Source organism: Sturnus vulgaris, chromosome 5 (genome assembly GCF_052056855.1).
Source record: "Sturnus vulgaris isolate bStuVul1 chromosome 5, bStuVul1.hap1, whole genome shotgun sequence".
Taxonomy (NCBI): domain Eukaryota; kingdom Metazoa; phylum Chordata; class Aves; order Passeriformes; family Sturnidae; genus Sturnus; species Sturnus vulgaris.
In genome coordinates this window covers 41,364,921-41,383,591 of record NC_142247.1, presented here as the reverse complement: position 1 = coordinate 41,383,591, position 18,671 = coordinate 41,364,921, and positions in this window count along the sequence as shown.

Sequence of the window (18,671 nt, the reverse complement as noted above, 5' to 3'; positions counted from 1 at the left end):
AAAAAAAGATAGAAAACTAGATTGTGACAGAGGACCAGTTTGACTTTGTCTATGACTTTGGTTTGGAAATATTCGATAGCTTGTAAGATTTCAATGAAGTGATTAGACAGCAAGCTTCAAATTTTTATTTCATTACACCATGTAATGTAGTAGTGGAACTCACTGTCATGAGACTTTTTTCAGGGTTGTGGCATCAAAAGGATTAGATTTACGTGTGGAACATTATATTTTAAAATGTTTAAGTCTCTACTCAGAAATATCCTCAAATAAAAAACAAAACTGACGATTGTTCTGACCTAATACAGTACTCTTTCCAGAGTTGCAGTAGTTGAAGCATATTGATGTATCTTTCTAGTCTGCTCTTTCTGCCTCACTGCGTTCCCCATAGGATTTGCTTTTTGTCAGCACAAAGCAGTAGAACAGTCCAGACTACTGCAACTTACTCAGTGTTGTTCTTCCATGCTCTTTTGTTCTGAGCATGAAGTCACTTGAGGTAGGTGACATTGGAAAAGAAACACGAAAATGAACCTGCTTCTGTGCAGAATTGACATTTAGAATTTTTTATCTTAAATCATCTTCCTTAGACAATTTTCTTAATTCTGAACTTCTGTTGATCAGCAGTGTGAGTAGCTTTTGCTTTAGAGGAATGCACCTAATGCCTAAAACACAGTCTAAAGGGACTTTCAGAAATAGAATTTTTGCACTTGGCTTCCTGAATTATTTTAAGTTTCACTTCTTTCTTGGCAAGATAAAGCATTTCTAGGTGAGAAATTCAGAACACCAGCATTAGATAACCATTACATTAGATAACATAAGTACCTGTTCTGCGTGCTTGAATACCAAGTTGTTTTCCACAGCACCCCCAATGCAGCTGTCTCATTCTGGAGAAGAACAACAACAACAAAAAAAAAAAAAAAAAAAAAAAAAAAAAAAAAAGGCCAAAATTTGTCAGTAAAGTCTCTTTATGACTTCCAGCACAGAGGGATTTGCTCCTGTTCATACCTACCCTCACCTACTCTAATCAGCATGGCTTCAGATTTCCACCTGAATCCCATCAGTGCTGAAGAGCAAGGGAGAGTGTTAACAAGGCCCCTAATTTAGAATAGGCCAAGAGGGTGCAATTAGTGTGCAAAGCTCAAGAACACGGTGTTGCTTTTCAGTTTGGTATCATAAAGCACCGATTGTGGAAGTAGGAAATGGTGTTGGTGGCTCTGGGCCAGACAGATGAGACTGTGTAGCCTAGTTATCAAAGGAGAGAAGAATAGAAAATGCCTTGTAGAACAACTTCCTGTTATTGTTGTAAAAACTACAGAGTTTTCTTCTGAGAAGTTCATGTTCAAGTTGTATGTTGGGTTTGGGGTTATTTTTAATACTTTTGAGACCCTACCTTAGGCTTGCAAGCTGAATTCTGATTTTAGAGTATAAATAATATGGCTCTGATTATAATGAAAATAACACTAAGTGGGAGGGTTGTTGTTTTGGGTTTTTTTAAATAATGTCAAAAATTTTCCATTTTTCTGCAAATATCCACTTACTAGATTCTGTCTTTGGTATTTTTGAAACAGCTTGAAAATAGTCAAAATGTGTTCTGGGTCATAGGACCCTCGTTTATTGAAGCGGCTAACAGAGTAGTGTCTGCAAAATCACTAGGAGGTGCCTTTTATCTGTCTTTGGGGAAGAAGGGGTATGGAAGTGGGATAAGGATGATTAGCTTAATTGTTTATGAATGGTATTACTTATACTGTGCCTGTGCAGCACTTGTTAAAACCATTGCAGCTATTACAAGAGTAATTTTAGTCCGTGTTTAGCAGGCTCCCACTATGTTTTTGGCACATTCAGGTTCCTATCTCAGCAGAGCAATAGAAAGGACTGTAAATATAAAGAGCTAGATGTAGATAAATAGATGATCTCTGGAAGACATTGTAAACACTTTATCTTTGGCTTCTGGATCACTGTGTTAGCTGGGATAGCTGTAGTCTTCTGAGATAAAAAAATAATGCCATCTTAAAATATCATGGTTTACATCTAGCTTTTCTAAGCAATTTAATAAGTGCCACTGTGAATGTTTCTATTCTGTTTTGCATCTGCAGTATCAATATGATGATATATTCCATCACTCTTCTGCTATTGCTCTCCTATAAAAATATTTCAAATAATATTCTTTCAAATGTACTATCTTAAAATAACTGGTATTAGATTGCATCTTTTTAGTATAGATTGCAAAACTATTTTTAGATGTCCTTAAAATGCTCATCTTCAGCAGCTTTGTTTATCTTACAGATCTTAACAGGTTGAGGGTTTTTTTCTGTAGCTGTTGAAGATGATATTAAAAAATTACTGCACTGCTCCATTACAGAAAAAGGTCTAAAGTGGAGGATTTAATCACTTTTCATGTAGATGACCTTACTTCTTGTATCTATGCTAGTATCTGTAAAACATATCCTGAAAGGAGTAAGCAGAGGAGATTGTCCATGTAAAGAAAGCAATGTTTTTGAAGTTGAAGGACTGTACAGGTTTGAGAAACAACATTCCATCACTCTCAGGCTAACCCTGACCCTGCTGTGTATTCAGACAGACAAGATGTGTGCTTATGCATGCATTTAATGGATGTGACAGGTAATGCAGCAAGTAAAGAGTTGCAGAAATTGTGGCAGTAGAATGTGATAAAAGTTCGTGAAACATTTAACCAACCCGGTTAGGGAATGTAGGTCACAGTGGCTTGAAGAAATAACACAGTTACTAAGATGAGAAGTTTCCTCTCTGATGAATAGGATGCTCCAGAGAATCAAAAGTAACTCTGGGGTTTCAAGTTCATGAAAGGCAACAGCTATGAGCCTACATCAAGGTGAGCTGATCCATGAAAATTCAGTTTTATCAATAATCAGTTAAAGAGAACTAGAAGGCATCCGAATTTAGATACTGCATCAAGATCAGTGCAGTACAGCAAAAACTGTCACTTGGTTGCAGGAGTGAAGATACATTATTTTAACTGTTCATGTGGAGGCAGAGGATGTAGATGTGTCCTGTTCAAAGAAGAGATGTGGCTATGGAAGGAGAGATGCCAAGTAAAACCAAAAGGCATATTAAGGACTCTGTGGGTATACTGGGAAGTTCCAAGGCACTGAACTGTATTTTTAGAGTGGAAGAGAACTGCTTGTACCATGTTTGCTTAATTGAAGAATGAGTGTCTTATATCTGAAAATTATGAACTTTTTCGTAGTACAAGTTTATACTGATGTTCAAATGCTCAAGAAAGGAAGAGAAATTAAAGGAAGATACAGTTCTACAAAAGACCTCACTTGAGATGTATTTGATATGTGAATTTGATTAGGTGGCAAAGATCCATCTGCCCACGAAGCCTGGAGCCATGAGGGTGCATTTAAAATGAAACGTCTGAGCAGCATATGGCAGCTAGAAAAGACGAGAACATGCAGTTCTTGGATGCACTGCTTTTGAGTTCATGAACCGTGTATCTGGAATGAATGATTGTAGTCCTTGAAATTATGGTCTTTCCAAGAAAGTTTTTCAAAATCCGTCAGCTAGGTTTATTTTCATCTGCTGCAGCATAACATTTTTAAAGAGTTTTGTTACTGTGGGAGGATTTCACAGGAAAAGCTTAACTGAGGAAACTTGGTTAATTAAAATCTGGAACACAGTTCTGTAGCAAGGGTGGATTCTCTGCGAGTCCCAAGCCTGTGGCATCCCAGAGAATGCAGGGCCCCAGGGCCTTATTCATGTTCATATCTAATTTAGCTGAAGCTGCTGGAGAATGTCCAGAATTCTCTTCATTCACTGCAAAATTTAGGTCAAGCCCATGATTAAGTACTTGAGTTGAGGATAAAGTAGCTCTTGAAAATTTTTCACCTTTTTCGCTGTTATTTGTGCTAGGATGGTGGATTTTGTACTGTATTGCACACTTTTGAAATGGCAAACTGGTTGACAGGAAGGTTCTTGGCTCTCCTGATCTGAATGTGGTAGGACCATTGCACAGAGACCCTTTACTCCTTGCCCCTTCATTAAAGGTGCAATTATTATAACAGCATTGTCTGGATGCAATTTCAGTGCTTTCAGGTACTCAGAGCTGGTGGAGAAGGGAAGAAGACAGGCAGGGCAAAGGATGAGTAACTCAAATATCCATCCAGAATAAGTGTATGTTAGTTATGCTAAACATTTTCAATTTTCCTTCCACAGATTCTCTTCTACACTGTACTTTAGATCAGAGTTCATGTGGATTAAATTTATGTGGTTGTCTGGAGTACATAGATGTAATATGTCCAACTGCCCAGACTTCATTTCAGTATAGAAGTATAACATGGATTATAATAATGCAAATGAGGTTCACTACATCTTCATGTTGTCTTCATGCTTTAACTGGCTTTTCCTGTCTGTTAGAAGAACTATTTTTTGTGAACTTTCTACATAGGTAGATTCTGACATAAGAGACTTGAATGTAGGCAGCACAGTGGATTTGTGGAAATTAAGATAATCTATTCTGGGTAGGAAAGGAAGGACAGCTTCAGATGTGTGAAGAAAATAAGTAAGAAAAATGGCAGGTGAGACTGAGAATTTTGGTATAGCAGAGTTCAGCATCAGAATAAGGGACAAAAAGGAGCAAAATAGGTTGACAAAAATAAACACACACACCAACACACATGCCTGTAGCATTAATTCTCCTCTACTTAAAGAAGGCCTTTGTGGGAAATGAGTGATTTTTGCGTATTGCATGAAGGTTTGTTTTTCACATTCAACTCTGAACTCAGTTATCTGATTTTTCTCAGGTGCTAGACTTCACAGCAATGTGGTAAACATGGATGCAACTCGGCATTTTTTTGAAAAATAAGGTCACAAATGACTTCTCAGTCTATTCTTTGTGTCACCAGTTATTGTTGAAGAGTGCTTTAGAAGATCTAATGATATATCTGAAAGCCAGTGGCTCTTAAACTCACTTCACTGATGTCCTGTCCCTCCTTCCCCCATGCGGTTGTACTATTCAGAGCTTTCTCCAGCTTTTCCAGCTGTTGGGATGACAAAGTCTTCTGTCTATCTTCACCATTGATATGATTTATGTTGAGGGTGTTTTTTATTTTTTCATAACATACTAGTAATGAACATTTCCTCCTTAGATTTCTGACTCTCAGATGTATAGATTTCTGTTCTATGTTTTTTTTATGTGTGATAGCCAGTCTGCAGATGAGCTTCAGGATGTCTCATTGTAACTATACTTTACTAGCAAGATGCTTTTTTTTAAAAAAATTGCTTTCTAGCTATGCCCTTCATTTAGTTATTCTGTCCATTTTTATTGTCATCGATTAAATTCAGTGTTTAAATAAAGGCCTAGGTTTCCAACTGAAGGTGACTTTACTTGTTCATTTTTTCCTTCAGTAAGCTGCTGGTAATGTGAGTGGTTCTGTTATCTTCTGTCTTACTTAGCTCACCTATTTTTTAATTAATCAGAAAAATACAAAATGTTTAAAAATGGAAACAACCCTAGCAAGCTGAAGTGAACAACTAATAAAAAAGGTGATCTTATGTTTTGTTCTAAAGTTACTTGTATTAATAATGAATAAGGCACAAGAATTTAATTCCAAAATCTGCTGACTGGGAATTTTCCTGACATCTCTGTTTCTCTCTCTTCCTGCAGTTTATTTGGTGTAGTTCCTTCACATAGTATGAATGAGTTAAATTGAATTCATTGAGATTATTAAAACATACATGGTCATTATTAAATGAATTGTAGCAAAATCAGCAATGAATCACACAGGTTAATGTTTTCTGTCATGTTTGTTGACAGATATATCATACTTGGGCTTTAGCTGATGAGAGGCCAAGAAACTATATTTCAAATGTGTGGATATATTCCTTTGGAGAATACTCAAGTATGAGTTTCATACATGCCTGCAGTCTAAATGATAAGTGCGTTGTTCATTCATAATTGGTTTTAAAATATTTTTTATTTTGTGCAACAGTATTATGATAGGCAGTATTTTTTATGTTGCTATCTTAAAAGGCTTATTAGATGTTCCACTGTTTTTTTTTTCTTTCTTTTTTTCCCTCCTCCTTTTTAAGGGTTTCAGAGTTCATTGTGGAAATCTGCTGATGCTTGGCAGAAAATACTTTAGAATCATATCTTCATTTCTAAAATAGATAGCAGTGTGGTGAGGAATCTCTGTACTATTTGTACATGCCTTCAAAAATACTGTCTTAAGCTTATGCATTTCATCTATTGTACTGCAATTCACATAGAAACAAAAATAAGCTCAATGTCCGTTTTAGTAAGAATAAGCAGATGGTTATTTCATATTTTGGTTTATATTTCTATAGGTCTATAGTAAGGCTGTTTCCCAAATGTCCATATTTTTTACTAGCACTACTACTGCTGAATAGTGGTTTAGGGAAACTGCATTTCAACTTAAATTTCAGTTACAGGAGGGAACTGAGAGACTAGGAGGAGCCTTAGTAGACTCTTATCATTTACATAGCATGAGTATTTTGTTAAGAAGCCGCCTTGCTGAGGAAAAATACCAGATAACTGGTCATTCACTAGTAGTGGTTTAGCAGCCTACTTGTCTCATCCAGAAACAGTAGCTCATGTTTCACTTAGTAAAACTGTAATTGATATCATTAATTTTCAAATAGTCACATCAGAACTGAAGCAGTGAGAAATGAGAAGTTGGAGCTCATGAGAAGTGGTCAAGAGCAAAACAGGCAGTTCTTTTAAGAAACAGTGGTAAAGGTACTATTGCCATTATTATTATTTCAAAGTGGAATAAAATTAGGAGTGAGGTAAGAGCCCAACTTATGAAATCTTCAACGATGGTTAAAAAAAGAGGGGCGGAACCTTGACCAGTTTGCAAAGTGTAATTAGAACAAGAATAGAGGCAAAATCAAAAGATCAGCCAGTCAAACAAGAAAAAATTATGTGTGTTGTATAAAGATTAAAAAGCAAGAAGTATGTTCATAAGGTCAAGCCAGGGAGCAAATTGATCCACCCTTCAACAGGGAGGAGTCTTCAGTGCAGCAGTTGGAAAGGCTGAAGTGTTTCATCCTTGCCAGAATGGGTCCTCACTATCAAAGCCAACTGCAATGCTAGTAACAACCCATCAGAGTGAAAGCTACAGCGGGGAAAGAAAGGGGTAGGGGATGCTTCAGTTGGTTAGATGTTGTTAAAGAGGTTGGGCCTTGCAAAGTACATAGAGAACCTTGGCAATTTTAGGAGCTGTCTTTGAGAATTTCCATTTACAAGTATACACTCAGATTTGGTTTTAAAAAGCGGGAGCTGAGGAATTTCAGGCTCAAGGTTTAAAAAAAATCTGGGAACAAAATTATCAAGCAAAGATGTGAGATGTAAAACAAAATTAATATAGACTCTAATCAATCTAATGTCTTTCTGTACAAGGCTGTAGCTCTCACACATAAAAGAGAGGTGGTAGATGTCGTTTATCTTGACTTCATTAATATTTGTGTTATTGTGACATAGTAACAATATAAATGCTACTACTGCAACTCAAGTGAAAATTTTGGGGGAAAATTGCTTTTACCACTTGACAGACAAAGTGATGAGATGTACTGAGAGGGGGTTTGCAGAGATCTGTCATGAATGAGATACTGTTTTATCATCTCTTTAAAACCTTGGATGGTGGAATAGAAAATATGCTTGTGAAAACTTGTGAATAATGAGCATCATAGGACACCAGCTGTCTTGGCTTTTCATCTGATACTGCTGAATATTGAATGGGCACAAGAATAGCAAGAATAGCTCTTCCTTTCCTGATTGTTCCTGAGCTAATCCATTACCTCAGATGACCTCTATGAGTACCTTCTGCTCAGCCCGTACTTCTTCCATGCTTGTGTCTTTGTCCTATGGGGACAGTAACAAGACGATTGATAGCTAGACAGAATATTTTAATAAAGGCTTTCCAGATAAAAATGAGACTGAAACCCCTAAATCTGGTTTTACATACCTGAACCTTTTTTTCCTGTGTAATCTAAGTGTTCAAGAGATTCTCTTTCCCAGAAAATGGTAGAACTGATATTTGGCTCATGAACACTTTAAGAAAGTGAGCCTTTAAAGCTGAGTGGGGTGGGTTGCTTTGGTTTGTGGAGAGGGGCTGGTTGTTTAGAGGGAGTGTTTTGTTTGTGGGTTTGTTTTTGGTTTTTTTCAAACTCCTGTCTAACAAAACAAGACTCTTTTCCTTGGAGGCAAGTTACAAGATCTTCAAAGGTCATAACTGTCCTCTGTCTTTCAAGGCTTTGAAGCTTGGGGCCAATAGACTGTATTTCCCACAACCCCAAAAAGTTCCATTATGCCTCTAGCTGTGATGCTCCACTAAGTATCAATATCCTGCCATCACTATAAATACCATATTTATAAAACACTTCAGTGTTTTCAGATTGAGGACAACCTTATCTTTGCCTGGGTTTATACTCCTTTACAGCAGGCCACTGGTGCTCTGGTGGAATGGTTGGGGAAGACATCTGTTGCCAGTGTAGTAAATACCAAAGCTGAAATCCATACTTTCAGGGCTTGTTTGTGTTCAGCTCCTTCAGTCTGTCGGCATGAAGTTTATCAGTATGTGGGAGAAAGAAAAAATGAGAAACATACTCTTGAGCACAAATAAGTGACAAAACTGAAAAAAGGGGCTCTTTAAGTACGTTCTTACATTTCAAAACTTTTCTTTAGTTGGAAAGAGAGTCATGTGTGGGATCATAATTTAAAGAAGAGGAAACTGCAAGCAGTTTCCATCAGATACCAAGAGACAGTAAACCTGGGTGAAGTGTTGAACATGTTCATTACATTTCTTATCTAATTGTGTGATGACTATCGAGCCCTACTCACTGGCAAACGAGACACTCATTATGTCCAGAATCATGGTGCTAAATAACAATGTGCTAAAATGAGAAGAGTTGAATCTTTTAGTTGAATCTCTGTTTGAAGAGAAATAAGATTAAAATTTCGAGGTCCTGCTTTGATAGATTACAGCTTATAATTATAGTCACGTTGCATGGGAACATGGGCACACTGCTGGCTAAACTAGAGAAAGAGACAGACAAGAGTGAAGCATCCCTGTTGTATTTTCTCCCGAAGTGCACTAATTTCTAAATTTTAGAAATTCTGAAGATAATGCGTTTATGCTTTTTCTCATTTCCTCATTTGAAAGTGCCAGTGCTTTGTTTCACGTCTAGTAAATTCCTCTTTTGCTTGTACTTTATTTGCTCAGTGATCATTTTACTGTAGGGTATCCCTTTCCTCCCTTTGCCTCAATGTGAGCTCTCCACCCCCTTCAGTGCCGTCTCCACCTCCCTGCCTGGAGGCAGCGCCTGTCATTATCACCTCTCCTTCGCTCCTCTCTTCCTGACACAAGCGAGAAGCTCGATGACACACAGTTTCCTGCTCAAAAGCAGGCTGTTCACCGCCAGCTTTTATTTCTTTAATAGCCCTCTTTGGCAGTGCTCTGAGGCCTGTGGTTGAAGGTACCGGGAGGACAATGCGGGAGCGGTGTAGAGAGCAGAGCTGCGACTTTGCCTGGTCCTGCAAGGGCGCTGGGCCAGGCTCAGGGCCAGGCTTTTGCATGCCTTGCTCCTCACAGAATGTTGCAGCTACATACTGCACCACCCTGGTAGGCTGTACAGTCCCTCCAGAAGGTGAAGTGCTCGCAAAAAGGGTGACGTGCTTGTTGACGGGTCTCATGAGAGCAGCCTAGCTGCCCGTTTTTTCCAGTTTTCAATGATCACTTATATTTGACTTTACCAGAAATTAGGTAACTGTTTTGAAGTACAAACTACGCATATTGAGGCACCTTCGTGGCCAAGATGTTTTCTCGTTAATTACTTCTTTTAGTTATGTGTTTAATTTGACCCAGAACATAGTTTAGTTACCTAATAGATTTACTTATTTGGGTTTAGACATGATCATAAACTCAAAAGTAAGAACTACACAGTTTACCTCTTACAGAGCTACTGAGCTCCTTAGAGAGCTCCATTCATTTTAATTTCACCGTAGACCACATGTTCTTTCCCAAATGCTGAACTCAGTTTTGAATCTGCCAGGCCTTTTCCAGATGATAGGCAAATGCACCCAACGATGCAGATAACAACAATTACCCACAAAAAGACCAGCTAACATGCTGCCTCCCAAGCAATTTTGCTTTTATCCCTAACTTCCTCGCAGAGAATGAGAAAAATTAAAACATACTGCAATTTCACCCAGGTGTTCTACTCCATACCTGATATTACCCAAGACAACAAGAAATAAACGGGGGAATTGCTGAATATGCACTTCTGAGTGATGAATGCCCTGGAGCAACAGAAATGCAAGGCAGGTCCCACAGGAGAAGAGTAGGATTAATGATCTTGATTGTTTTATAATGATCTCTGGTATGTTTTTCCTGTCATAAGGGGGGAAAAAAGCTGTTTGCTACCATAAAAATGTTGTAAAGCCTACCTCGTGCTAAAAGGCAAGGGTATGAAGTATAAATAACTTAGTGAGAAAATAAGTACAAAAATAGCTCTCCATACTTTCATTCAGGAATGTGTTCATGATAGTTTAAGAAAATTTTTTTTAATCCCAGCAAAACAAATTCACATTTAATTTGAAGGAATCCTCACATATATTTCGTTTCTCAAGTGCATAGACCGTGTCTCCAGCTGAGAAATGCAAAGTAAACTAAAGAACTCCAAAAGAGTAGGAAGTAGCTTATGTTACCTTACAAAAATATATTTTCTTTCAGTAGAGAAATCGTGGTCAACACATTCTTCTCTAGGAGTGGTTCATGCTGCTCATATTCTTGTACAAATGTGGGCTGCCACCAAAGATGGCAGCCTTTCTGTCTTCATGTCCTCACTATCATGTGTGTCCCTGTTCTTTTCCTTGCCTCACATCAAGGGATGCTGAAACTTCAGAGTGAATCAGCTTCCCTGATCCAACAGAAAATTAACATGTTTTTAGTGGGGTAGTTAGCTTTGGGGTTGCCCAAGAGATCTGAGGTAGGTGGGGAGGATGGAAATAAACTGGTGGGTGTGTGTGGGTGACCTCATTGCTTCCATCAGCTTTAGCTGGAGCAGCATTTTTGACTGCATTCTTAGGCAGCTTCAAAACTGGAAAAGCACACAGGGAGAGTTGTTCTCTATCAATATGCCACTCTCTATCAATATGCTGCTGGACCAGCAGTAAAGATTTGGGGGAGGAGAAGGTGACAGTAAATGTGATGGAAGAAGCAGAATTCTGAAAGGTTTGAATGCTAAATCATATGGGAAATTTGGAGAATGGGAAACCTCCAGCTCAGCTCTTTTTGAAGAACAAAAGGAACCAGGCTCATGTACCTTCCATTATCTAGTGACTGATGAGAGTTTTTACTGAAGAAATTAAAATCTCACTCAGGTTCAACCAAAAAATATTGTTTTCTCATTTGCTTCTGTTCAGATATTTGCTACTGATCACAATCTGGTGGATGATGTGCTATGAAAGGTGGAGGCAGCATAAAATGCCATGCTGAATAATTGATCACCGCCCCTCCAGGCTATGTCTATGGATGAATGCATATGCATGCCAGTTAGAATGACTGTGTCCCTAGTTAATGCTCTTAATTGACAAACACCTGATCTGAATTAAAATAGTATTTTTAAAGACATCTTATTTATGTCAGAAGGTCCTTCATATTTTACAGTGTTTCTCTTTTGTGTATGTTTTTCTAATTAAATGCAAGCACCTTTTGGCCCTTTAATTGTAGGGGCATTTAGAAATTAATTATGTATTTTTTTAAAACAGTAGTGTGAATCTCGATCACACAAAATCAATGGAAAACATCCTGTTCACCTTCCCACTGTACTTCTTTGTCCAATGTCTGTTGCTACCAAATAGTTATAATTCCCTCATCTTCTTAATAGGAATTAGGAGATGAAATAAAAGCCAATATATCAAGTTTCTGTATTTCATACACAAAGGCAACACAAAACAGTAAAGAGACAGAAGGTTAGACAAGAGTGTTGCTGAACTCAGTATGTGGCAGAGATTTCCGACCTTTGAGTCCATTCTACAGATTTATTGGCCTTTCACAAGAATCACAGGAGGATAAGAAATTTTATCTGAAAACAGCTCCGAGTCCTAAACAATTAAAAATTTTAATGCAGCTGATATTATGCACATAGTGCCTTCTGGAATTTACTTGAGACATTGGAAGAAGGGGAAAAAAAACAAAGGAAAATTTAAAAAGCAAACAAAGAAAACAAAAACAACAAAAACCTGAAGGAGTTAAGAGGGAGGAGTTGAAAAGGGCAGAATTAGTATCAAAAGATGCCACTGTATATGAGCTCTCCTCTCAGCTTTCTCAATGTTGCACCTTCTGAAGTGCAGAGGGTCTGGCTCTTAGTGGCCTTAGGCCATTCTCTTACCTCTTTGCCTTTGGGACAATAATGGTTATTTGAAGGCAGCTGCTAGATTTTCTCCCCATGTGACTGTCACATCCAAACTTGATTATGTTTGTTTTATATTTGCTATGATAAACTGAAAATTGTTTAAGATGACCTTGTAAATCTAGAGTTAACATGAATTATAGAAAGAGATTAAGTCAAATTTAATCAGTAATAATTTTCTTCTGTCTTCTTCAAAGACATTTTTATTTTTCTTTCAGGTAAGAGCTTTCTCCAAAGTGTACATGTGTCTACACATCATGCAAGTACTGCATGTTATCCTCTGCATTACAGACATAGGGCCAAGGTGAAGGTTTTGAATGTTAGAAAGTAGCAAGTTTAAGATCCCCTTGTTAGTCTTTTTTCATCTGTATGCAGCACTGAAGCAGATGGAGATCCCACGGAGGAACAACACATGCTGATACTGCATAATGCACTTTGCACAGGGGACTGAGTCAAGGTCGTGTAGTCACCTGGCATCTCATGATTTTTGGGTGGCTGCCTTTGCTACCTATGTAACAGACTTTCTAAGTAGGTTTCTTGCTTCTTTTAAAACAAAACAAAAAAAAAATTAAAGAAGATACAACCATGTATGTGCGTCCCATATTATGGACAGGTGTCCTTTTCCAGATCCAGCTGTGCTGGGGTGAGGAGTTATTCTCCCTGTAGTTCATAGTCACCCACCCCTTCCCCAGGGAATATTCTTGCTTCCCGGTACCCACTGGTTGAGCCTGCTGTCCACCTCGAAGGTTGGAATGAAATTGTTCCAGGTTAGACAGGGTTAGCAGGAGGCTTCATTCACCAGCTTCATTCAGGTTGAAATGATTAGAGGAAAGTAAAGCTTCCCAGGGGGTTCATAATTCTCTCATCAGACCCTGAGAAACACTACCCTTGAACTGATTCCTCCTGAGAGAGGAGGATAAAAGTGTGCCAGTGTGCTGTTTGCAAAGAGGCGTTTCCAGAGTGCTCTTCTGCCAACACCTGAGCAGCCTAAACAGAAGGACAGTGGACATTTTGTTCTCTCCTAAAGCTGTATTAGATGTTCTTGTGACAGAGGAAAAGCCTTTCCCTGGAAAACACAACAAACTTTACATAAATGGTGCATCTTCTCAAATAAAGAGAACGATTTTTGAGGGCAAAAAAGAACAAAAACCTAAGCAAACTAGTCTGAATTCTCTGCTTTGATCAGGAGATTGAGCCAGAGACCTCTTGAGAGCCTTCTAACTTGAATTATCTTGTGATTTTTTTTTTTAAGTAAAAAATAACTACCTGTAGCTGGTTATAGTTGTCACTAATGCTATCAATTGAATGCACATAATTAGTGCTTTGGGGGACTTTGGGCAGGATTCCCATTACAACTGAGACAATAGGATGCCTAGCTGTTCACAGAGGGTTGGTTTCCACTCTGCTAGTCTCTCTGGTTCTTCTGACTACTCACATGGTCCCACAATTCTTGGGATCTGCTGGCTGAGCTGCTAGAAAACTACCTCAAGTGTTGACCTGGCTCACCCCTGGATCAGACAGTGACAGAGGCAAAAAGAATGGGGAAAGGTGGGGCCACCTAGCCAAAAAAATGCCCTGCAAAAGCAGGGCCTTAGCTTCTAGCATTAGCAAACTATAAGATAGTACAGTTTCTTTCTTGTAAGTTAATGTAGTTGCATCTACTCACTGTCTGGGTCAGCTCTCCCATCATCATGTTCAATTATTTAATACAGCATCTGATCCTTTCGGACTGCAACCCCATGATGTAAGTTGGTCTCTGTGCCTCTGTCTTGCAATGCACAGGCTGAGAGCTTCAGTTGTGAGTGCCAGGAATCAAGTCATGTCTCTGTAAAATACCACTTATGTCTCTGCTATTAAATAAGTGATAAACTACAAAGAGCTTTTCACTTCCCAGTAAGTTGCCTGCTTGGAGACTTTTCTGTCTTTTGAACATAGGTCAGATTCATCCTTTCTCTTTTTTTTGGTAGAACAATTTGGGTTTTTTGACTGATTTTTCAGTGCAACCTCCAATGCTATACTTTTGCTGAGGTTACCTATATTTATGCTGCTGACTTGTGTGCAATGAAGCTTGAGCTGCTGCAGCCTAGGAAGAACAGGCCAGTTCTCTCCTCCTTGCCTCTGGTTGCAAGCTCCTGCTGTTTCCAATCAAACAGCTGTGGGCTGAGCTGGACTAGCTCACAGATCAAAGCAGAGAAAATGAACTCTGCAGCAAACCCAGCAGAGGGGTTACAGTCAGCCTGGCAAGGTGATCCAGCTCCCCCATGCCCTTCCCTGTCCCTAAGGCAACCAATGCTTGAGGGAGACAGGAACAGACCACTTGGGCAACAGCCTACAATTAGCTTGCAAAAAGGGATTGTGAAACGGCATGATTAGTTACCATTTGCTCTTCAGAAGTACTTGCACTAAAATTTTTCTTCACGTAGTTTTGCACCTAAAAATATTCTATGAGAAATTTCCTGTGAAGCTGCAGAGCCAGTAAGACACACTATCATAACTTCTTCATCAAACAAATCTAACAGGAAAGAATGATTATTTAAAAATATTATTTCATTTGACAGAGAATAAAACCAAGCCAGAGAATATTTTATACTTCATCAGTTAAATATTTACAATAGTAAAGTTAAGTGGTGGTTTTCTTTTTAGCTTTCAGCAACAAATGCAGTGATTAGCTACACATGAAGTCAGTGTGAGTGAATAACAGTATTTTTAAGAAGCTGTCAGAGGCTTATCTCACAGCTGGCATCTATTAATACAGTGAGTGATTTCTAACACAGATAGACTCCAAATTTAACACTATCCATTATGGAAGACTCTGAAGTGCTATAATTATGTCAGAATACTTTGGCTGTCAATAAACAAGTCTCTCTTAATGTATATATTCATATCCATTGACACATGTTTCTAAAGAGAGAGGCTGTAAATTTAGGGGATTTTGATACAACTTAATCTATACATCATTTAACATAATCCAGAAAAATAACAATTTGTCTATTATTTCCACATCAGCAATTTTTGTGGAAACTGACCAGTTTGATGTGGCTCTTTTTTTTAACAAAGTTTTCATGTTAATATGTGCTTTCCCCTAGCCTCCTTCAGCTTCTCAGAAGTGGCCCAATTACTCCAGACTCAGCAGCAATAAATTCCAAATTATCTTCTAGCTTGTTTTTGCACACCCACGGAAAACAAATTCCCTGCAGTTATTCTCAGAAGACTTGAGATTCCATCTGCTTACTTTATTTCAGGTAGAAAAGGAAACCCAAAGAAGATAAAACTGACAAGTCTGCATCCATTTAAATCTCTTCAAAATCCAGAGTGAACGCTTGGATTTAAGCAGAGTCACTGAAGATTTACAGTGGCAGGCAGACAAGAACTCAGAGAACTCCAGGGTTGAGTTGGGAACACATGTAAGCAACCTCAAAGTAAGTTTAAAGAAGAGTGAACTCGTGCCCACTGTTTATTTCAGTGTAAACACATAATGCTACCTTGAAATACAGTCTGTGAATCAATTCAGGCAGTAAATTTGACCCAGTCAACTAACAAAGGAAGGGTTCTCAGCTGGCTCACTGAAGGAATATAGCAGACTAAGGTCCAGTGATCAGCTCCTAGCTGAGTGTCAAACCAGGCAGGAGTAAAGGAGAATGTTGCCACGATTCTGGGAATTTACATGTTGCTAGGACAGCATTCTTTGACCTCTATTTAATTTCAAACATGAAGAATGACTCTGTATAAAATATTTCATGTGCAAGAGGAAAAAGGATATAGCTGCTATACCCTCTGTATAATATTCATGTTTTTGGGGTTTTTTTTTTGTTCTTTTGGGTTTTTTTTTAAGTATCTACTAAAGGAACTCAGAAGCTTGTAGTTTTTCCAAGAAAATAAAAAACTAAACTGATATTCTTTGTACATAAAATATCTTGGATTATGGAAGACTCATGTCATCCCGAAATGTGTAGGAGGTCTGAAACAGAGGTCTGCAGTACTGTAGGAGGCCGAGATTACAAACGTGAAGTAAGCAATGTTGGCACAGTGATGGGCTCTCCTTAGAATGCCTTTTCCACTCCCTCTGTCCCTGGAGAGGACATGAACCCGTAACTCTAAACCTAAGGGAGACTTGGGGTTAAAACTGAGGTCCCAGCACCATGGGTGGTTGTCATAATAAAGATGTGGAGAGACCCATGCTGGTGCATTGCTGTGCTCCCCTTGCTATGCCTTTTACAGCCCCAGTGTCCATAGAGCTATAAACATTCTCTAAAACCGAACTCTACCCCTTGACCCTAACAGTGTTTCTGGGTATAGGCTGAGACCTCATATACCATGGATGACTGAGTTAAGAAACATGTAAGAAGTGTCAATGTTTGTGCTGTCCTGTGCTCTCCTTGGCATGCCTTTTCAGCCACAGTGTCCTTATTGTGGTAGGCTTTGTGGTTCTCTGAACCCTTATCCTAACCCTAATTATGGCTTTTGGTTGAGACTGAGGTCCCAGGTGCCATGGCTAGCCCAGACCAGAAAGATGTGGAGAGAGCAATGGTGGTGCAATGCATGTTCTCCTTGCCTCACCTTTTTCAGACCTAGAGTCCCTGGGACCTTTCTTTTGGTTCTCTGAACCCTAACCCTACCCCTTGACCCTAATGGCACTTTGGGGTTGAGGCCAATGTACCAGATACTATGAGTGGCCCAGATTAGAAAATGTGGCAGGAGCAGTGTAAGTGCAGTGTCCTGCTCACCATGGGATCCCTTTTCAAGCTCCAGTGTCTGTGGAGCTGTATGTCTGCTGAACCCCAACCCTAATTATTTAGGTTAAACCTTGGAGTTTAGTATGAAAACTACAGGTTCCACGGGTGGCCTAGGTAAGAATGATTCCTTGAGGAAGAAGGAATATTTCTGTAATGCTGTATTCTCCTTGGCATGCTTTTTCCAGGCCCAATGTCCCTGGAGCTGTAGGCTCTGGGGCTTTCTGAACCTTCTTCCTTGCTAATTAAAAATGAAACATACCACACAGTAAAAGTAAAGTTTCACCCAGACCATCTTATGGAACTTTTTGTCTCTTGCTTTTAATTCCCTGGATTTCCCACTGTCTAGGTACAGCTGTGACATGGTCATATGATCACTGATGTTCCTGCCATTCATCTTTATATGGGTAACGTTAGCTTTACAATACTTCCCATCTTTGATAACACTGGAAACAGACATTTTAAGGTTGCTTCTGAACTCAGAGGTTTTGTATAGCAACACCATTCATCAGCACATCTAAGACACTGTGATTCAACTGGCCAGAAATAATTCTTCCAAGCTCTTTACTGAGGACTTCCTACTGAAATGGCAGCATGCTGTTAGAGATCATCCTAACTATGCCTACTATGACAACCCTTTCTTACAACTTTTGAACATCAGAGAAAGCTTATATAAAATCTGTAAAATCATCTCCACAGGTGAATTATTTTTTCCTCCAGTTCCAGACTTTCAATGTACTGTAAGGAACATAGAGTACTGGTGTGATTCTAGTATGTGTCTTCATATAGAGATCTGAGAGAATGATTCAAAACTTCTTTGCTTTGTACATATCAAAGTTCAAGATCCTTTTGTACGGATTGTAGGATGCATCACCAAGGATATGTCATAGGCTGCATCACCTATCCTTCAAGTACAGCACTTTGTCTGGTAATGTACTGACAAAATGTTTTAACTAATTTTTAACTTAAAATAGAAAGCATAAAAACCTAGATCAGTCACTTCAGAAATTTGTCATTTGCTATTCTTTTATCCCACATCTCTGCTATAATCATACAACCATTAAGGCTGGAAAAAACCTCCAAGATCATTAAGTTCAACCATCACATAGCACCACAACAAATTCACTACCAACCCACGTCTTCAAGAGCTGTATCCACATGGGTTTTTGAAAATTTCCAGGTGATTTACCTTCCTGGCCAACCTGTTCCAATGCTTGACAACCATTTTTGTGAAGGAATTTCTCCAAATAGCTATTCTAAACCTTCCCTGTTGCAACTCGAGGCCATTTCCTCTTGTTCTATTGCCTGTTAGAGGGGAAGAGAGGCTGAGCCCCCCACATCACCACAGCCTCCTTTTCAGGCAGCTGTAGAGTAACAAGGTTTCCCCTGAGCCTCCTTTTCTCTAGGATAAACACCCCTACCTCCCTCAGCTGCTCCTCATTTGAGTTGAGTTCCAGACTCTTCACCAGCTCCATGGGCAAGATCCAGCCCCTCAATCTCCTTCTTGTAGTGAGGAGCCCAGAACTGGACACA